A 23,760-nucleotide genomic window follows, 5' to 3' on the forward strand; every position below is an offset into this window, starting at 1 on the left:
ATAAAAATGGGTCCCTTTAGAGAAGTATGGTGCATAAAACTTTGCAAGGTTCTTTTTCAGCTAAATACCTTTTTGTCAATTTCTCTCTACTGAAATACTCCAACTAATAGAATGTATATAGTAGGTAATACTGGAATTTCACAGAAACCTAAAGTTAGCGTTCAAAACGAGTGGTATTATCTTCAACCACATTATTGAATAAGCCCAAGTCGAGTTGTATATGTAGTCTTATATGGTAGGAAAGTTATTCGGTAGGTACAAGTTATTCATGGCATTCACGTTACAAAGGAGAGCCGATTTAAGTGATCAATTACAGCAAAATGACAGCATCAAACAATATGGCGCCCTAATATTAAATGAAACAACCAAAATGCAATCGTATTATTAACATAAACTTAATTTAGATATATTTAAATATTATTTTTTTTAATGCTTAAAAAATATACAAGGCCTTTCTGCTAGCATACCATTGTTTCGATTAACGTAAACCTCAAGATATTCGCAAATGAATAAATAAATTATCTAAAATGAAATACACTTTTTGCACAGGAGAACATACTCATAAAGTGAACGTGGAACATATTTCATAATATTGCACGTAAAACCAATTCCATCAGAACAAGGTGATAATATGTAAAAAATGACACACAGAAAAAAATGCAAAATGTATATACATATTTTATACCAACACGCAACGTGTTAGTTTCAATGAGCAGGCGAGAACACCCAAGATTCGAGATTTAATTAAAATTCCATTCGACTGATTGTTCCTTTCCAAACCTTAAATACACGACTAATTTCCTTCACAGCGAAACGTTATCAAGACTTTGGACACGGCGCAAGCCGCAATGAAATCCGTTTATTGGTCGTAAAACGTGAGATAGGAAACTAATTTTTCAGGCATCGCGGGATAACTTGAAAAGGTCTGCCTGTGAGGCCCAGAAGAATCTTATCTTGCATCTAGACCTGCTGTGTCATCTCCACAATTTTACTGCTTCTCGGATGAATGCATCAATATTATCAGAGATCTTACCTAACTGGGTGACTTTTTTTTCGACAACGCCGCTTCAAAACTATTCTTCTCCGAGATGAAAGAATTCCCTCGCATCGAGAGTATACACAAATTCTTTTTTTGAGGACGTAAATTCTCAGAATGATAAGAGCCTGCTTTTCTTTCGGAGAAAAATATACGCACTTGCGGGGGAAGCAAAGTCGTCATTTCGTTCTAACATGAAAAATGCTTACTAGGTCGGTTGTAGGGGTAGAGCACAAATATGCGTTCAATGCAGAAGGGCAGCAGTGCCAACTCTTACTTGACGGAATAATGAATCCAATCTGCCTCAGCTTACACGCATAGAATTCAAACTTAACGATCCATGTCTCCTACTCAAATAGGAAAAAAAGCTGAAAACATCAATTCTATTCGAGAGCATAGGAGAAATGAGGAATCTCCGCCACTTCATCACAAGGGATCACTTCACCATATTAGAGTTTGGTTAGTTATTTAGAATGTGCCAAAAGTAGATGCTTTCTTGGAACACGGAAAGAAAATGGTGGAGAAATCAATATTTAAATTTCTAAAAGATGTTTAACATAGACATAATTACGGAGGGTGTGCGTGCCAAGTCAAAGACATTTTTAATCATTATTTCTTATGAGATTTTAGTAATATAGGTGAAATTTTAACGTAAGAAGCAAAAAATAGATCGCTAGAACTATTCTATATTATATCTTTGAGATTTTATCTAATTTCGGTCAAGGTTTTGCGATAAGGCTTTCAATTTCTTTAATCCTAATACGGGCAAGGTGAGTCTCTTGGACCCATCGTATCACAATTTTGAGAATTTTATTATGTTATTGAAATGTCAGCATGTTGTAAATTTTTTACTTCTTCCAATGGTATATTACCATAAATTAGAGTAATTCAAACTTCTTTCGGAATCAAAGTAACTTAGAAATAATTTTTTTCCCAGAATTCCCACAAATCCGGGCATGGTGAGTCTGTTTTCACGAAATGTAAAAAGTTATGTGCATTTTACAAATATTTGGTTAGAATTGTATAAATAATGTAAGATTATCACTATGTACATGTAACGATAAATATTTGGTGTTTTATGCAGTGAAAACAGAAACAATTAGTCAAAAGAGTCCACTGTACTCGCTGTTTGACTATGTATGAAATTAATAATTAATGTAAAACTCTTGTTAAACAAATAATTACCAATTTTATGTTAGATGATTCTAAGGTGCACAATATGTACAAATTGATGTGAAAAGTAATATTTTTCACTGTTTAATAGTTTAAATTAAAAGCAAAAGTTAAAAGAGTCCATTTGACTCACCTTGCCCGATTACATCAGAAAAATATGTTGCCCGTATTAGGGTTAAATCGTAGTTCTTCAACTACAATGTATTAGGTCTCCTTTTATCTGCATGGTGCGTTTGGTGTCCTACATTTACTTACTCTAAGGCTAGAAAAAGGCAAATGAAACAATGCCACCTAGTTACAGAAAGATTTTGGCGTAATTCCGATGCATCGTGCCATACGTTACATTTTTTCAATAGGCTAAAAATATGTGTAGAGTGCATAGTCAAAATACTTCCACAGGCATAGTGAGGTTCTTAAACACAGTAAAATTTTGTTCTTATCTAGCTTAGGACCGATGCTAGATGAAGGCACGGGCCCAGTAAAATGAGGGCATCACTCAACAATACAGTGATGTAAGAAATATAGGTAGTATAAGAAAATTATACAATAATAAGTGTAATGATGATTTTGTAGCCCTACTGTAATCTAAGATAATAGCTAGAAAAAAGTTATTCTTGACACCTGTGTATTGACAACCTATCCTTGAAAGCGGATAACACAGACAAAATTATTATATCGGTAGAATTTATTTTAACTTTAGATGCACATTTGATTTTATTAAATGAATTTTATACCTCCATTTCGTGAAAAATTCGTGCTTAGAGCTCTTATAAACTAAACACTGATGGCAAGAGGAAATAATGATTCTGTCCCTGAATATTTAAATCTCGTCTTGGGTGGTTTTCCGATTATATAAACGATTTATGAGAACAGATTTCGCCTCTCCTCTACTTTATAAAAATGAAATAATAATTTTATTGCAAAAGAAAGAAATAAGTGCCAGGCACTATCTCACTTTGAAAGCTATGCCACACCAAATCAAGAAATAGTTGATTATTCATTTCCACATTTTTTCTCACACCTCCGTTAAATTCGATAAGCTGGAATTCTCGCTCATCAATACAAATTGAACACCAAACAATTGAAGGGAGAGGAGGTCAGGGTGGAAATTTTGATGGACTGGTGGGAGTGGCCAACAGAAGGGTTGGGGGTGTTTTTCGGGTGGTATACGGTTGAGGGAATGATCCCATCCCAAAAAACGAAACGGGAACGGCCGGGGCGATAAATTTTTTCCAACCTACCCCTTAAAAGCTCTCACTCACGCCCCTGTCCGAACAACATAACCACAGCCACTACTTCACATCAAACCCACGCCAAAAACGCATAAAAATACACTCCCCAAAATATAGGGTTGACGCCGTGTTCGAGATGCGGACTCGGATATGATGTTAAATGACAGTCGATGTGCGTATCTTGAATATCAAAGTATTCTTACCATGGTGGATTAATTAGCAGCAGTACGGTAATTTTTAATGGGAAATTTCACGAAGAACTCCAAAATATCTCTCTAATATAAACTATAAGAGAAATTTTCTAAATTTAAAGCATAAAAGTTGCTATACCTAAATAATCAGCTTCTTTTGCCAGTGTAGGTAAAATTAAGCGTTGATAATTTTTAAATAGTGTAGTTATTGCTTTGGCCTACGTTTCGGTATATTTTATTACGTTCTATAATTTTACTTTAAACTCTTACAAATGGATGCTACATGACACTAATCAGCGTTGAAAATTGAGGTAAAAAAAGTTTAGTTTAAATTGCTATATCGTAGCTGGTATAGGTCTAAAGAAGAAATCATTTCACCGAATCTCGGATTGTCCACACTCAAAATAAATCAACGAACGAACATTTACGGTGCATCACAAAAGCATGGAAAACTACTAATGAAAGAAATATTCTCTGATCAAAAATTCGCAAGTAAAATGAGTTCGATGAAAATGTAGCATGTATAAAAATACATATACCTATACCATCGACTCATGGCCATAACTCATGCTGTTTACGCTCCAGTTAAGGAAAAAACAAAAAAAAATGTTCCTAAAAATTATGAAAAACCCAAAACGAGGTTACACTATATTCTCTTCAAGCGGGATCATTTAACGAAATTAATAAAAATACATCAAGTGCACCAAAGCCGGCAAGATTGTTAGAGTGAATTATATTCTTCTAGGCTAAAGTGAAAGCGAAAAACGAAATTTATAAAGACACATAGATAATAAAACTGCTTTTACCTTTATTACCTGCAAGTTCAGTCGTTTGAATTACATACATCTAGAGTTGAATGCACCTATTATACTGAATTAATAAAAAACATCGAGCATATCAATGTAACTTCCGATTCATTACCACCAATGCCCAAAACTTCCATAAAAGAAATGTCTCTGTTACAAAGTTATGATCGATGCAAATGTACATTTCATAGATGATTTTGAAAGCGAATGTATGAAATATGGGGAAATAAGAACCTTATGATACGTTAGGACACTGACATACCTTATGCACTCATAAGTTATAATTGCCAATAATCCTTACTTGAAGAGGTATATTAATATGAATTTAAATCGATAAGTGCGATTTTATCCAATGCTTTTAATCGCAGCTGTCCGAAATTTTCAGTGTGTTTCAATGTATTCGTTTGAGGACTAAACCTAAGGCCTTAATCAATTTCATCACTCCATATTCTATGCTGGACTGGGTCTAAAGACGAAATCACTTCACCAAAACTCGGATTGTCTACGCTGGGAATAAATCAACAATGGGACAATCACAGCGTAGTACCACAGTCCCATGCATATCTTTACATCCCCCAGGCGACATATCTCCAGTCACACCACATCGTCTCCGGGGGTGGTGTGTGTGGGGGGAAAGCGGCAGAGCATAAATAACTCCCCTGAGAGTCCTCGGTGACACGCGCGTCAGAACAAGACCATCATGGGCGCAGAGGCAGGCGCTAAAGCCTACACACACAACTCCGCGCTGCACGCCCCTTACTAATGGATCCGCAGAAGTGAGCGATGAATTACACGTTGTCGGACGGTATCACTGCGAGCCTTGTCCTGTCCCTCTGTCCATACAGATACCCTCGTCCTCTCCGCGCCGATTTCAACCGCACTGGCACATCCAGAAATCGACTCTGGGGGATATTCCTAAAGAGCCCGTCCTCATTCATCACTTCTCTCGAATGTAAGCTTTTTCAATTAGGGCACGTTACTTAATTTAAAAAATAGTATATCAAAAATTAATTGTTTTAGATAATAACTCAGTTTGTTTCCTAGATTGTAATTTGCTGTAATACGGGTTCGTAAAAAATCGAAAAATTAGTATCATTAAAGTAATCTTCTCACACTTATTTAGCGTTAAAATAAAAAAAGTCATTTTCCCGTCAATTTAACCAAATGTTTGCAAAATACCACTTGAAATAGCATATTATTTTGTCTTAATTTACCAAAATATTGCATTAGAGCTCTCACTAGGAATCTTTTTTAATCGGAGCACATGATAAAAACAAAAAAATGAAGCTTCAAGACTAAATAGGCCTCAATTATTTAAAGTGATTGCTTTGTAGGATAATTGACGCCAATTTAGTTGTGATGCGCTACACAACTTTCTTTAGATCACGTGTCCAAATTGAAAATGTTTCCTTTGAGAGGAGTGATAGATTCAGACATTCATTCGAACTATTCAGATTGGTTTTCAACTCACACAAATACGTAAACGACTAAAAAATAATTGCCATTAATTAACTTTACGATTATTTTTTTTAAATAAAATTCCAGAGAGAGACGTTTTCCGCCGGTTTAATGTAACTTCTGTGACATATAAATCCAACAGCATTAATGGTTTTCACTAATCACCTTACAGTTTGCAGCTATGTCTTTAAACCTAAGGTTACGCCTCTGCCAAGAGCCCTATTCCGGATTTCTCCCAGGTTATCTTAGAATTTACGTTTTTGAGATTTAGCGATCCACTCCATGATATCAAAATAATTTGGCGCGACAGAAAAATTGAACGCTAGCCATATGCATTATTTAGATATGAAAACGGTTTTTTAATTTAAATTCTGAAGCATTCATTTGGCAAAAACCAATATCACGAAACAATTTTACTTATTTGATCAGTCAATTTTGATTGAATTATCCTCCCATTAATTTTATGTTCGATTGTATTTCCCAATATTCACATTCATATGAATTTGGATTTTGTTTCAGCCAATTATAACTAGGGAATGTACTGAATTTTCATAAAAAAAGTAAGCAAATTTCGTTTCCGCAGCAAAAACCATGAAATATATCTACCACTTGATGGTCAAATAATTATATCCGCAGCCAAATGGTTGAATGGGGGATGAAACTATTATATATTATATCAAAAGCACCTCAGTAAAGACTTTCATTGATCTAGCTATCAATCTATGCCATACCGCCCACCCTTCCACTCATTCCCTCACACATAAATCCTTTCCTATCGGATACCACTCTCTGCGGAGATGGGCAGTCTAATTAAAATGGCACTGGACTTCGACAGGCACCCATAAACATTTCACTTCACTTGACTTACAGCGTTTTGTGGCCGAGATGGGGCTTCGATCACTTCTGCGGTTGAAGGGCGTCTGCGTGGGAGATTCCTGATGAAGGCTCGCGATCAACAATGCGCGGAAAGAGCAGATACGAATGTCCAATGAAAAGCAAACAATCACTTGATCCGTGTAAACTCAATTATCTCATTAATTCATTCATTCCCCAACTTATAAACAAGTATAAATACGCAATGAGTGCTTGAAAAGGTCAAAAATACAAACTTTTAACCACTTTAACAATCATTGTAAATGCCCAAGGCTTAACCTTTCCCCGGCCGATATTTTTTTTGGCCATCACATCAGCCCTTGCGCAACAAAGTAACGGCGTATTATGCAAGAGAGAGGAATTAGATATATGCTTTACTTTTGCGGGACTCTGATGTTTTCTTCTATATTTATGTGCTTCAGAGTCTCGTATCCAAGTTTTCTCTCCTTGAAAAATCACGAACCTAAAGTATATGTTATCGCACATTACCGACTATATTTCAAGACAATGTTATTTGAAGAAGATATACTTCTTCTAGTGTCATGTAGTTGTTAATAAATCCCCGTACATATTTCTTTTTTCCATACGAAATATCTTTGCATCTAGTAATAGGTACCGATAAATAAGTATTCTTTTTCTGAGCTCTAATGTTAGCCTTCCTATTAACTGTTTCCTCCTAAATCTTTTGAGCGTGACGTGTACCAATATATCAATGGTTAAATTTCATATTTTGCATTACGCTAACTAATGAGAAAAAATTTTCCGCTTAACTAATTTTTCTCAATCCGGTAATGGAATACTAAATTTATTTCGGCATCGCTGGTATTTAAGAGCATCCGATCCCATAGGAAGATTATTTAAGCATTCGTGCAACAATATCGTCTAAAATTAACACCTATTCGAATATTACGAATGCAGCGGACTCTAGTAGCAGCGAATGAAAACGACATATAGAATTCTTCAACATCAGTAACATAAATATTTTATGATTATTAAAGCTATGCTTAAAACCACTCTTTGCTGTCGATGTCGGTAGGTGATTCCACAGTCTATTCGTCAATACCATCGATAGTTTTGCATTAAAAAATTACCCTAAAATATCTTTGGCTTTCAGAGTATTTCCTAAAAATTATAATTTCATTTATCCTCCACAAATAATAGTATCTAAGCTATTACGTTAGTGACATATATGTAACGTAAGTATTAGTCTAATGGAGTCAACCGCATGAAAAAGGATTGAAATTCATTAGATAAAAATGTTGGATTATACTTTTCAATACGAATACACTACTTTCTCGGGCTTTAGGTGAGCTACAAATACAATGCAGAAAAAATATTACTGGCATTCAATGCATAAAAAATGCGAACATTTTCAATGCGTGACATGAATGCATGGATGATGGACAGTTGGAGGGATCCTTTACAAACGGTCGGTGGTTTTTACGGGAGAAAGGTGAAAAACAGCAGTCGAAATAGTAAAGCCAATGCCAGGCCCATTTTTTATTTTAAAAAGGACAGGGGATGGCACAGCGTGATTGATGAGTTCCAAATGGCTGTGTATCTTTCAACAGGCTTCCCGAAAAAAATTCCTAATTACGAATGCTGCAGAGAAAAATAAAATCACCGGCAAACATTTTTTCGAGATAAAGTAGCCTACATATGAGTCCTGTTAACAAAGCGCAAAAAAATTAAACAATTTTTTTCCATACCAGTTTCAAGTATCATGGGGTAAATGGTTTAATAACAATTGTAGAAAATGGTACATATGTCCTGTTTCTGGACACGGAAGAGAAAAACTGATAATCCAAATACAAGTTATGTTTGAGAGGGAAATATTGCTTGGAATATGGAGTTGGAAATCGATTTTTAAATCTTTCATAATGTATAGAAATAGAAAGTTTTGTGGAATTTAATATTAATAATAAAATAAATGTATTTCCGCCAACTTCACCCAAATGCAAGGGAAACGAATCGAAAATACAGCACAAATGATAACCATGTCACCTTATTGCATCACTTATGAAATAGCTAAATTTTTTATCCATAATTTCCCAGAAAAGTTATTTTTTCTATAACTTTCTGTTTTAATCACCAATTTTCTCAACCATACTATTTTGGAAACCAATTCCTACTCAGGAATGGAGCTTTCCCTGACGCCTTAACATGAAATTTTGAGTTTATTTGCCTCTTCACTACCAATTAAGCCAAAATTAATTATATATTGCATTCCTAGATCGAGAAAAATTGATTCAAATGAGTCTTTTTTCCCATTAGTCAGCATAAAGCATAGTTTAAAGTTTTATCATGAAAATATTGATACACGTCACGTTTAGAAGTAGCAGGAGGATACTATTTAAAGGAAGACCGACGCGACGTTACATCTCCGTTAAAGAATGCTGAGTGTGTCATTATAACTAGATGCATAACATTGGGTATGTGTAAAAACGAGTAATGTAAGAGTCGTTATCAACAAGCATAGTGCCACTAATGATGAAATTTTTCTTCAAATGAGAATTACTTGAAATAAATTGTGTAATGTAAGATGCCATATATATTCCTTAGCCTCATAGTTTTTCAAGCAGCAAAAATTTGGATCCAAGACTCTGAATCTCATGAAAGGCACAAAATACATCAGAGCACCACTAAAGCGAAGCACATTCCTCATCACTATCTCTTGCATAATACGTCATTACTTTGTTACGCAAGGGATGATGCCAAAAATGTCTTTTCCCGGCACTCGCCACAAATATAAACCTTTGGAAAGATATTCTTATGATGGCAATGCAGAGCTTTACTGCTCAGGGATCCATAAATTTTCAAAGAGTAATCCGGATATCCTTGGGGCTTTTGAAATGTTTTAAAGGGCTTCTGCTCTAAATATTTTGAAACCAAACATCCAGTGGAACTCCGTCTTTATAAGGATGGAAATGTGCTTGCAGCAACGAAAAAAGACGTTTTCTGAAAATAAACTAACTACATATCATAAGGAAGAGAAGAAACATTTTTTAATGCCGAAGTCATTGCAAACGTGTGGTACGAGAGACATGTAAAGAAGATTAAACAAATTATTTACTCTTGAGAAGACGGCCGACTGAAGAATTTAACGATCTAAATTTACGATCTGATTATAAATATATATATAAATAACGATCTGACTGAGATAAAAGCAATTTTGAAAACCTAATGGCTAGGTAACCCGCAAGGGGTCTGGTCAGTAAAATCTAAGTGAGACGGTCTTAAATTCGTTGGGTAGGACTTTTTAGCACTAGAATCCGGATGCCAACATATATGTAACACCGGTACTGGACGGTAGTATTTTCTTTTATCCAAATTTTTCTTTTAAAAAAATCTAAAATAATAAAATACATATTTAAAGATATGAAATCGAATTAAATTTTCATATTCTGGCTTCATAATACACTAAACTTAATACCTTAGGCAAATAACTGTTACCATTTCCCGATTTTTGTAAATACTTGAAAATCTCACCAGTGGAAAAGTGCCCAAATATTAGTATATGAAATTTAACCGGACTGACATCATTTACTGAAATACCTCAGTTGACAGACTCTCAGCTTTAGCGATACTTTATGAATATTTGACAGATAAAATGAGCAGTTTTGGGTTAGAAAGTTTGTTACATTTAGTACGTTGAGAGCGCTAATGAATGTCACTTTAAAAAGGAGACAATAGCCCAAATAGCGGCTCGCAAATAGAATGGAGTCGCAATTTAATTTTCCCGCTTTTCTCTAAAAAGACAAACAAACAATTTTCTCTAAACAAACTTTTTCCGCGAATATTTTCATAACTTACGTGAGGTAATATTGTGTCAAATGGAAGGAATGGCATAAATAACGTAATTTTTTAGTTAGGAAGTAAGAATGGAATACTCAATTAGGAAAGATAATTTTCTGAGGGCTAGGCGAGAATCAAATGTGATACAAAATTGGTTTATTACGATAACGAACGGTGCAAGCCAATATCTTTCATATGGTGTCACTCAGTAGGGTAGCTAGGAATTTAGTTCGAGGTGGTCCAAAACCAGGGGGGGGGGGGTATTTTTGATCAACAGAGTTCAAAGTAGAGAGTTTAAAACTAATTTTTACACTTTTCATAGTCTAAGAATTTTTTTAAAAATTCATTATTTTTCAACATGTTGTTTTCATTTATGAAGTAAAATAATTGTGTTTTCATATTTCAGGGGGGTGGTCCGGAAGCCCCGGACCCCCCCACTCGCTACCCACTGGTGTAATTATTAATAATAATATCCACTAAAATATTACCCATTCATTAAACGCTACATCAAAAAATTCGCAAAGCTGTGGCATCCAATATAGATTGGAGTAAGGCCCAACGACGCTGGCTATGGGATCCAACGAGTTGGTTTTCACACAATCTCTTACCTAGCCATTTAAAATGGCTCCCTCATCCTACTAAATGAATGGCGCCACAGCAACCATCTAAATTGAGTGTGGGATCCGACTCTTGGATATCACAACCAATATTTTCTTCCAGCGTATGCATTGAAATTCTGAAAGTTTCGAAACCTATTCACTTTAAAACGCGAATGTATGGATAACAGGGAGCACAAGAGATCCATCAAATAAATTGTACTTTTTCACTACTAGCGAACTATGTCAAATTTTGACGCTTAAGTATTGACAAGTCGTTCACCTCAAAGAAGCTCCAATCAATGATTATATTGTACAAGAGCAAAGTCTCACGGCCCTCATTCAGGCCCGTAATTAAATAATTTTCTTATATTTTATGAATGCTAGAATATTTGACAACACATAGGCTTCGTCTCTTTTTAAGAACGTCGCGATATAGGATGTCGGCACTTTCAATCTACGTGAACTCCAGAAGTAACTATCTAATGGGGTCGGCCAGGGCAACTATCACCCAAAACTCACGCTGAGCGTGATAAAGCGGGATAAAATATCAAAGAAAAGGCGAGCGTTGTGGGGCGAAAATTCAAGACAAATATTTCTCTTGACTATGGTGGAAAGTGGTCAAAAAGGCATACCTAAAAATCTAAGTGAAAACTTATTTCAAGTAAAGCAGGGATTCTGTTCACTTCCAAAAGATATTTTATGCAATAATCCTCTATATTATTTCTACTGTATAGATTCCTTTTTCTTATACTTATATGCAACTTATATGCAACCAGACTCTACAAATGAGGTACCAAAGTGCACAAAATTTATCAGAGAACATGGAACGGCATATCTTACTCCCAAAATAATTTGCTATTGTTTCCTAAAATTGGTTTAAAAATAATAATAATCGATTAAAAAAATCGATTCCGGCAAGATTTTCCTCATCCCAAGAATACAGTTAACGCCGTCGGATTCCACCATGCCTTTTGATTTGACTCGCAGACAATGTCCTATTAATGTTTCCTATGCGATGACAATTATCAAGGCTCAGGGCCAGACTTTGAAAAGAGCCGGCTTATTCCTGCTTGAACCTGTATTCTCTCATGACCAACTTTATGTAGCATTCTCTAGGGTACGATCTTCTCAAACTATTTTAGTAAATATTAAGGAAAACGCTAAACAAGTATTAACAGAGGATAGCGTAATTACTTCCAATGCTGTGTTTGAAGAGTTCCTCGGGCCTCAATTTGTACATGAGCATTCCAATTAATTTTGTACATAAGACCCTGCCTTTTTTTTCTACATTTTAAAATTAGAAACGCGCCTATCTATCTGTGGACCTGCATTGAAAAGAGCGGGGGAAGCCCGCTGGGAGCGGGCGCATCACGCTCGTTAAACACTTTCATTCAAGAGGTGGGAAAAGGTTGAGCGGTTGCCCGCTGATCCAAGGATCATGTGTTAAAATATTGGATGAAGCAATCATGGAGCGTGGAAGTCGAGCAAGCATAGTACTCGGCCGGTAAATGATCATACCCGGTTTCAAATCCCAAGTAAAGTCTTCGGAATATGGAACATATGGAATCCCCAATATGGATTCCTCGAAGTCTACGCCGTCCCAGGAAAAGGAATTTACCCCCCTTAACTGAATGCGTGATATTCACATACTTTTGGCTATGTCTGTGTTGAGCTCTGCTCTCGCCCATCAAAACCAAACTTCGGTGAACAACTGATAGGTTTTCGCAGGTTTTTCACGCCCCCCTTCTTGTGTGGGCGTTTTCCTGCAGTGGTTTTTTTCCAATAAGGACGACAGTCAATATCCTTAGGTTTTTTCCACGTTTACTAACATCTTTTTATACTTAGTAAATGGTAAATTTTTTAACTTATAATTTTATTTGTTGATTGAAAATGAAACTTCTATGTCTCTTTATGTAATTTCTCTGCATGTAATTTCACGAGCAACTTGACAATGTATTTAACTGCATATAGGTATTTCATGTTTGACGAAGGTTTGGATGGAAGATGGGATTTTCTAGTCCCAAGCTCGCCCATTAAAGAAGAGTTTTATCATTATTATTATTTTTATTATTGAGTGAGTGATCCACACGGCATTTTTCCTTGAAAACAGTAATTGTAGGATAATGGGAATTCATTATTCGCACAGGAAGGACCCGGATAAAGTGAGTATCAATAATCATGCATCATCGACAAATACGTAAAGGTGTGGACAAAAATTACGTTGAAAGAGAATCAAATCTTGGACTCACGAAAGATTCTTCTTTCATGCATAACTTATACATGCACGAGGACGATATTCTTTTTTTTAATCTAACGTTCTTTTCTTTCGCGGTCTCATCCACCCTGTCTTCCAGCCTTCACCGTCGCATAATCTTCCATCGAGAGGCTCAGATTGTGAGAAATAGTCATCTACGACTGAACACACTTGCGCTGAATTACCGAAGAAAGGAACTGAAATAAAATTCATCTATAAAGGGAGTTACAGTCCTGAAGAGCAACTTAGAATTACGAAGCGTATGCATTTGAATTTCTCATTGAATTAGTAAATCACGACAATGCTTTCAAATTTATCGTGTGGAAATATTAAGATAGGCTTACTTTTATGCAAGGAAAATACACTATCGTTGATATAGATTTCATAATTTTCGAAAGGTATGGATTATTAACTACAGGAAATTCAACTGCCAGGTTTTGTATTTTAGCATTTCAAATTATATACATTTCTTTTCTCTATTAATTTAACTTCTTTCCTAATTTAATTTCCTAATGACAGAAAGGTGATTTAATAAATTCTATCTGAAGCGTGAACGAATAAATGACCCTGGAAAATAATGACAGTAAATATAATCGTTGCTTCAAAATCGGGATTATTAAAATGGTGGTAAGTTTATCTAAATTAGCCTATACTTAATTTATCACCTTGGAAGATTTTGTGATTACGTGGAAAACAAAAGAAAACCTTTTTTTTTAAGCTTTGCAGAGTTCCTTTGAGTATATCGACAGGCCACACAATCTGATTTTCAGATCAAAATTGCAGGCTAAAACCTTCCGTGAATCCATCTTTTGCAGACAGAATCATCCTCCACGTGCTGTTTGCGAAATTACACCCATTAATTACCACTCCAGGATTCGAGGGAACCCTCATGTCAAAACGGAGTTTCCACGACGCGCAGAGCAATCGTCTGGATTCCGACCGGGAATGAGAGACACACCACGACCGGGTTTTTGAATGAAATTCCGACGCGATTATCGCCGCTGCGGCGAAGTCGGCTCAAAACATGCCCTCCACCACTGTCGGATGGGACCGTCAAATGGGGAAGAGGACAGCAGCGCCGCCTAGGTGTTGGTGGGTGGAACTAGTGGAAGCAAGAGACAGGCCGTAAATTCCAAACTCCTGCAAATCAACGCCTCTGCGGTTTACAATGAAGGAGATTTTAAAGGGTATTACCAAGGGCGAGGAGGAACGGAGATAGGAGTAGTGCTAGGAAGGGTTCTTCCTTTCGTAACGTCTATTCTTTTTTATTCCCTCCAGACCGTAGCAAAGTGCTAATGGCCGTGGCTCTCCAATGGAATCGCGCCATATTGATCGAATGGCGAATCAGTGGGCTTGCTTGCTTGATACCTAGCTGCTGCTCTATGGGTTTTAGGGGTGATTTTACGGTGGAGGGGGTAGAAGGACAAGGGGGTAGAGAGAACACAAGGAGCCTGAACACAGAGGAGCATTTTGCAGCTGGTGGAGTGGGGGAGTGGAAAGATCTCAAGCATGACTCGAAACGTGCTGAGGCAAGCGAATGCCACCGCCCACGAATCGAACTTGATCGCGCTTTCGGGGATGATTTCACCTTAAGCCGGCCTCGTTTGAAGTAAGCAACTTCGCCAAGTGTTTCACCATGTGTTTCCCAAATAAAACCAGCATCGTATCAACGATCGATGACGAGTAGACGGCGTAGCCTGGATAGGAGCTTAAAACCTTTAGAGTAAGTACCTCCTTTTGCAGCTGGGGTGAATTAAGTTCAATTGAATTCAAATTAAATTTTCGAAAATGGAAAAAAATATGCTAACACTCATGAGAGAAAGCATAATACAATATTTTAATTAAAGTAAATATCAAAGAAAACAAGACTAGGAGGAGACAAAGACGAAACATTTTCTACTAGTTTCCTAAATTTTAATTAAAAATATGTTTAAAATAAGAGGAAAAATGACTGATTGGGCGATTTTTTCACTTTCTTTGCCTTCAGCTTGCTAAGTTTGATCTTTACGAGAGGGCGATGAGGAAAGTGGGAAATTGTACATATGAATGCACAATTATTTTCCTGGTACAGGTGTAGAAGTAGTATACCCCAAATTTGCGCAGAGGACTTTACCATAATTTAGAAATTGTACTTACATTCTAGAATCGCGTATACTTTTTTATAGCAGAGATGGAAATTATGGCTATTACTCAGAGACCATTTCTGATTTTGAGTGCATTGGGGATACCTAACTCTGTAGGATTCCCCAATTTTTAATCCACAGCTGTTCAGAAATATTCAAATCTATAGCTAACATTGATCAAGAACAATTGAAATTATCTACATTTGTCTGCCATAGCACTTCTTAACACGGATAAATACGAAAAGGTATATTGCACATGCAGATCAAAGCCTATTATTGCATCCAAAATACCTCTTTTCGTCATAAACCTCTATTCCTGGTTTTACTCTCCCTGTTATTTTTTTTTATTTCAACTTTGTTACAAATTTTTCCCTGGTCTTTTTCTACTTATTTTGTCTAATTTAATGCCTGTATTATCAAATCAAAAATAATTTTCCTCCTTCTTGAATCGCAAGAATCGTGCGTGCAACTTCAGTTTTTCTACCTTTAGTGACGCGTTGACATAATCGCCTTATAATCCCAGCAGTCCAATTAAGCCCACTTTAATTTTAAAGACGCATCTTACTTTGTCCATAAATACTGGCATTTGATCACATCGTGAACATACATCTCGCTTGCGGGGTTAAGCTTTCTCACAAACTGAATCCCTCCACCCACGAAACTGGATTCTGGAAAAGACATATAATGGGCTGCCTGAGAAGTGTATACGTGCCGGCACTGCGGCGAGTCAGTCCTTTAAATGAGTGGCATTGATCACGGTGGAAAAAGGAGATAAATCTGGTAGCGCCACGGTGGGAAACTAAACTAAAAACTTCGCTGCCTCGATCCAAAAGCGGAAGATGCATTAGGAATGAGGCAACGTTGGGCAATGAATAGTCGCGGAGGTTTGGGCATTTTCCCGCAGTTTTATGCGAAATTAATTATCCGGATAAAACGACTACCACGGTGACGGGCAACGGAATACTGCAAGGCTGCCAGGAAAAAAAGGCGTCAAAAATATATATACTACCCTCCCCCCATTTCTCCAGGCGTATCTGAAAAATCTTAAAGAGAGAGCGAGAAGGCCTTGGAGAGATGGAAAACGGATTACCCAGCAAAGGAATAAGGCATTAGCTAAGATTAGAACAATAAATAATACAACCCATGGGACAGGGGTAAGAAATCGTTGCTATAAATTTTCAGATGGGATAAGTTTAAAATCCTCAGATTCGGTAATAAGGTGTTGCGGTGGATTACCGCTTCTAACAAAAATAACCTAGAATTCTTAGTAACACGTAAGACACATGAAAGGCTGGATGGTGCAATTAATCCCTTGGATTACTAAACCACTTTTAGACGCAGAATAATATCCTACCTCAGAGAAAAAAATTATTAAAATATGATTACTACGGCTGGATGATTAACAGTAACTAGTAATATTGAGTGAACGAGCAAAGCTTCACCAACACATTTTTATATTAAATGGTTGTTCCTCAGGAGAAATAGTTAATTGGTAATTTTTTAAGAAATTGAATGAGCTCGATATAAAGGTCTTTTCATATTTTTGGAAAATTACTGCGATACTTGAATGGATTTGGCAGTAAAATAAAAATAACGGTTTCATATAAATTAACTACTAAAGAATTCATTTGCGCCTTTTCTCAGACCTCATTCAAAATCCTGCCCATTTCCACAAAGTACATGCGAGGTTTTGTCTGAAATAGCCGTGATTATTTTTGTGGATTTTTCGCACAATTTGTGATACATGTCCTTGGCCTCCCAATCACAGGGATAGAACTGGAAACCAGTAACAAAGAGATGATCGACAATGACCGAATGAAACAATTTCACAAACCTTTTGGATGGCATTCATATAGAATGGTTTTAATTCTTTTACCTTTGAGCGACCGTTAGCTCAATACTTCGACAAAGGCATAAAAAATACAAAATCCTCATCTACGCTGTATTATTTGAGACACGTACAAAGCGAAAGCCTACGTAATTTAAAGAATGTTACTCTTCCCCTTAATTCTGGAAATAGGAAAAAAGATATACAAGTAATTATAACTACTACTTAAAAAATATCATTCAAAGTATCGTTACGATTAAAATTGAACGCAGAAAAACATTAATTTTAACATCATTCAATCTGTTCCAAGCAAAACTCGTTTCATTTCCAAAATACTCATTTTGTATAACTTCGTTCCCAAAGTTAAAAAACCTTGATTTTACAAACTATTATATGCTAACAAGGCTTTTACATTACAGAAAACCGGATGAGGATATGAGTATACTAGAGGCTTTGGCGGATGCGTGCGCCGAAAAACCGAACAAAAAAAATCCTCATAGCAGGGGATCTTAATCTGCCGAATGCCAACTGGGATGGAAATGCTAAAGGCAACGGCAGATGTTCACTTTATAGCGGTAAATCATGCAGTTGATAAAACCATAGCTGTTCAAGTAATTTCTTCCAAAATAATCGAAACCAACTCCACCTATTGATAAAATAAAAACCTTTTTTTCACATTGAATTTTAGTCAGTTATTGAACTGACAGTGGACAAAATTTCAAATACCTGCTTATTGAATGTTTTATAGTCGTTAGACTGAAGAAAGTGTGCATAATTTCAAGACTATCTGACAATAAAAAGTGTATAAAAGATTAATTATAAAATTCCATCGACGAAACAGACAAACTAAGCACTAAGTTAAGAAAAATCATGTAAAAAATCGATTGAGGTACGGCACGACTGAGGTAAGGCGTTAAGGGAACGGATTGACGCCCGCGAAACGTCCATGGAAGCCCACGGGGAAATTTATGGAGGCTTCTTTTTCTCTTCGTTCCCGAGTCGCACGTCCTTTTGTGCTAAACCCGGTGAGGTCGCCAAGATTGGTGGATTTCTGCGACGGTTTACTCGCCTCCGTAGCGAGCTCATCCTAAATTCATCCGGAAATCGCTTCCATGGGTTGAAGAATTACCCGAGACTCAGCTCGCCGTTACTGTATCCTTCGCCTTCGTCGTTGCGAAGCAGACTCCGTGTGGATTACGATGGATGGCGTAGCTAGGGCTGTTAGCGTGATCTGTACAAATTGTTGACTGGTGGACTTAAAATGGAAGCAGCTCGGGATTATTTGTATTATATATTGTACTTGAGTGGAATTTTATACGATGAGTGGCTGAAATACATTTATTCTTACCATTTTTATCCGAATAAACGGTGCTATGGGCTTTGGGAGAAGATTAATAATCATTTTCAACAAAGTAAAAAGGTACATTTGTACATGGCTTGAATAGAGTGACATAGGTTATTCGATGCATCTAGTTTAGTGATATCTTTCAGGAAAACATTATTCTACTTAAATTATTCGAAATATAATATATTCGTTGTTAAAATTAACCATTCATATCTTGGGAAAATCCTGAAAATGATGAAACTGGTACCATGAAAGAAAAAGGTGAAAAGGACTTAATGTTCTAATGAAAGTGATTAAATACTTCATAAAGTTAACAATCAAACCTTTAGTTAAAAATACTCATAATATGTAGTTAAAAGATAATCGTGGAATCATTCGAATTTTTCCTCATACCTTTAATGAAAATTGAAAATCAGCATTTAGTTTTTTTTCTTTTCAAATTCAATACTTGCGGAGCAGAACAAAAAAATTTGGCTGCGTGGGATATTTATGCATTGAGTAACAATGCATAAATTGGCTCTGAATACTAATCTGCGAGTATCATATGGGACCAATTATAGTCATATGAGATAGTTGGGTGTATATAATATGCAATGAATAGTTTTTTTGGAGCTCACTGTCCTTGAAATATTATACATTCGGAACCGCGGTCCTTCAAAAGTTTAATTCTACAATGCAGAAGTCCATATTTGGTTTGTAATGGAAGTTGCAATTAGCTTTACAGCACATAAGGATAAATTTTTATAACCTATGACTCTAGAATTCAACGGTGAAGTAAATAGTGATTAAGGACGAAAATAGAGATTCCTATAGGTTATCTGAAGTGTTAAAAACTAAATAACTTATAAATGTTTGCTTTTAAAGGCAAATATCATCGTAAGTATTTAGAGGAGGCGATGGAAACCTTATATCATTTTCGTCCTGAGCAAAGTTGGGAATGAATATGGAGAGAAACCTGGTGCCAGCATAAGAATGCTCTAAACGAAAGGCTCCGTGGGGATGACAGCTTAACATCCCATCCGACGTACCGAGTGCTATACTTGAAGTCCCCTCCCAAAAATAAACTTTAAATAGAGTGAAAACAGGAAACACTCAACAAAAACTTAATCCTGCGTTTGCAGCATACTGCGAAATTGCGACCAAATGCGACCAAATGAATCTTATATAGCGTCGCGGAAAATTACTCATACACATTCTGACTCCTAATCACATGGATAACCCGAATTAAAATTTACCGATGCAATTATTACTCATTGGAGGATGAAAACCACAATTCATATGGGATATGGCATTTGTGAGGACTCTAAAAATATAAGATCATTGCTTTCCCGTTGGAATAGTAGCAAGAATTCTTCTCGGGTTCTCCACCGGGTAAAGTTTTTCCAAAACAAATCCTGCAAACGTTTACATCATTTTCCCAGATGGAATTGAAGAAGAACACTGCACTCATATTTCTTGAAAGCATGCATAATAAATTTTTGATTCTTTTAATATCACATTACACTCTAAGATGTGTATTTTAAATATTTTTTTATAATTGCCCTAAAAACAGTGAAATTTAGTAACAAACTATCTTTAACTTTAGAAGTTGGTTCAAATGACCCATAGCTGTCCATCTAGGAGGGCGAAACTTCCATCCTCCTGGCATACGAGCGACAAAGCTTTATCAACAGAAATGGCTGCATAGCGGTGGCTGGAATTGTGCACATGGCCAACACAATACCGAGTCCTTACTTGATGACGGTTTAAATGACATTTATCCAAGAAAATTATCTCGAGGGCAGGAAATAATTAAGAGAGTGCGTGGCGTCTGGAAAAGAAAAGCACAGCAGCGTCTCAAGGCGAAATTTACTCGCGCCGCTAAGCAGATGAGAGACCTCCGTAATAAACACCCAATTTCATCCCGTCCTAATTCATCCAAGGCGTCAGCAGGAAAGAAAATAGCGGCGAGAAGGAAGAACAGAGGAGTACCCCTGGGCGTCCCGAGCTGCGAAGAGAAAAGGCTCCTGACGACGTTAGCAGAGGCTCTGGAGACTCGAGAGTTCTTTATCTGCCTCATCTTTAGCATACAGCCCTTTCAATCTTCCCACCTCGGCTCAAGAAACCTCGTCACCAAGAATACTCTCGCAGGAATTAATGAAAAAGCGGTGGTTAGTTCTAGCCTTGATTTTTATAAATGGAAATAACCAATTTTTGAATCTATGATTTGTCAAATTACACACTCTATTGGGTTGCTTAAAGAATGCTCACAAAATGATTGTTATAAAACGGTGAAATTTCATAACAAACTATTACTTTTATTTTGATAAGTTGGGTTTTATGTATGTTTTTCATAGATAATTGCTGCGAGATGGTACCTTTTAGTTTCAATTGATTATTTAATGCCCTGGAAGGGTTATTCCAGTTGTAAATCATTCATATAAAACAATTTTATCGCTTCTGTAATGGATACAATTAGGTGCATTGCTATTAAATGGAGCCCGTAACGGTTTTTTCATTATTTTTGCGATTACTTTCTTTCCTAATTAGAAAATCAAGATGTCGCCTTTCAAGATATACTCAGACCGTATGCCCTACTACCTAAACAGTTATTTAAATGCAACCTGCAAACAAAGAGATGTTTCAATGCAATTCACGAAACACGTGATATAAAAAATCTGATGGAAAGTAATCATCTAAGAAATTTAAAGCATTTAAAATTAAAGGAGTAAAATTGGATTCTCTGGAATGCCCGAAATATTTAATTCCTCAAACAATATTAAACGTATTTTCAAAGCTATTGTGTTTGCATAAGTTGAGTAATTGGTAGCTAGCTCAGTACGTTTGTCAGATTCAGAGACGTCATTGCTTTTCCTTTATCACCTCCTAGACGCTACGCCCGAAAACATCTAGTACCATGAGCCATGGTACAATTGCCTAGCATAGCAAACCTGGATAGCGTACTGGTCTATACAGTGGAAAACAAATATCTGTTGTTCGATTCTCGTTCCAGGGGCAATTTTTCTCATGGCAATTGAAGTAAACTACACCCGAAATTTTCTTTCCCCAACTCCAACTGTGGTGATATCTATTCTAATTAATTTATATGTCTATGTCCCGTTTGTTATCCGGTACACCCCCCATGGATGACTCCTACTCCGGGGGTTAATGTATTTTTACGACATCGATCTAAGTCCTCCACTACTCCCTTGGAAGTACCAGCGTCTGTTTGCCATGTTTCGATGGAATCACCCCAACCTTACCGCCGTTTACACAGACGGTTCGAAAGGTAACTCTGCATGTGCATATAAAGCGCTCTCCCCTCTCCACGGGGAAATCATGGCGAAGTTACATCCGATGTGTAGTGTTTACATAGCGGAGCTTTAAACTATAAAGACAGCTCTAGAAGCCCTAAGGGACGACGCACAGTGGGTCAAAACCGAAAAAAGCTGGCCAAAAGTCGAAAAATGAAGTTAGCGCAAATCAACCAAAAATAGTTGATATTTATTATTAAGCATGTACTCTTTAAGATAGGGTGCCATATAGAGCATAGAATGCGTTAATATAATTTTTACAGCTGGTCAAAGTAGAGCATGTCAGAGAGATTTTTGTGACCTGATTTTTTCCGTTAAAAATAGCTAAATTTGTGGCTTCATTACAGAGTCGTTGTTAAGAATATTGGTTTCAAAGTATTTTTATCCATAAAATTGATCTTCATTAAATGAATAGAGACAGTTTTTGTTTGATTTTACTTGTTAATTAATATTTTTATAATTTTTCAAAAACTGTGTTGATTTTCTATGAAATTTTATGTTTAACGGTAATTATCGTTTATATATACATCGAAATACACAGAGTTATTTATACTGTGAGAAAGACAAAAGCATATAGAACAATGTACAGAATGCAATTTTTGCGATAACTTGCGATCCTAATTTTAACAACCATATTTATGTGAATCCACCCCGGCCACTCGGACCACTGTGGCAGCCACGAAACGGCGGCGGGACTAAGCGAGGAAATGATATGATATCCGTGCGTAAAGACGACGGAGTGCCTGTTCAATGACATTAGTCACTTGAATACATATTTTATGAATAATAATCACCTTGGTTTTTGCATATTATACTATAAATGGCTAAATTCAACGTACATCTTGGCGCAGATAACAGTTTCTTGCTAAATTGGTGACTGGCAATTCTACGATTAGGATGTCATTGGGAGGTTTCTCAGCAGAGTTATGGGCAGAGTTACAGAGTTTGAAAAGATTTTTCCAGAATTTCGGATTTCCCTCAAGCATCATGGGCAGGCTGCGGTCGAGGGGTTTAGGGAAGGTCATGCACGTGCAGCGGCAGGCGCCCGCGCCGGCTGGTTGAGGATTTGCGACCCTCCGTACTTACTGGCCCGACAATGCCGGTTTTACAACCTTGCCAGTAATGACTCTTTTCTACTTCCCCTAATTCATCGGTAGCTATCCCAAGTTATGCTTTTTACACGTTTTTGCCTCTTGCCGACCCTTTCCGCCACTTGTTCCGACAAATGGAATTCTCAGTCAGTGTCCCTAGGGGTTTTCCGGTTGTTTTTGCCTACCACATGCATCAGTTGTCCTAGAGAGAGTGTCGAGTGAACATCCACTGTAAGTGACTGTGCTGTGTTATAACACTGGATTGATCTGTCAACGTTAGAAGCACTTCAAAGGAGGATATAGTTGTACCTGGGAAGCAAAGCCTCCTTACACCCGCCTCCGTTTCGTTGTGACTACAATAAGTGTACTCCTCATTCATCGAAAACGATTTTACTCTCCATTGTGGTGAGAAGCAGTGCTAATGGTAAGCAAAATTTTCATTTTTAAAATGGATTCCTAGTTGGAGTCCGCAATTTTTTTTTGCTACCCATGTATGACTGATGATAGTTGGGCTGTCGATGGAACTGATTACCTGATTATTTTTTATTTCATATAGTAGTGTTTGATACTAAATTTGTTAGAAACCATGGAGAGTAGAGAAGTGACGCGGTTACAGCTTCATGACAAAATTGTGGAGAAAAAAAGTACCACGGCACGTGAGAA

At 36.7% G+C, this 23,760-nt stretch overlaps 1 protein-coding gene across 1 annotated transcript in view; it reads right to left on the bottom strand.

Annotated features, from left to right (window-relative positions):
- Positions 1–23,760, bottom strand: part of LOC124167724 — a 999,415-nt gene that overhangs the window by 899,440 nt on the left and 76,215 nt on the right. The window lies entirely within an intron of this gene.

This window comes from Ischnura elegans, chromosome 11 (assembly GCF_921293095.1).
Source record: "Ischnura elegans chromosome 11, ioIscEleg1.1, whole genome shotgun sequence".
Taxonomy (NCBI): domain Eukaryota; kingdom Metazoa; phylum Arthropoda; class Insecta; order Odonata; family Coenagrionidae; genus Ischnura; species Ischnura elegans.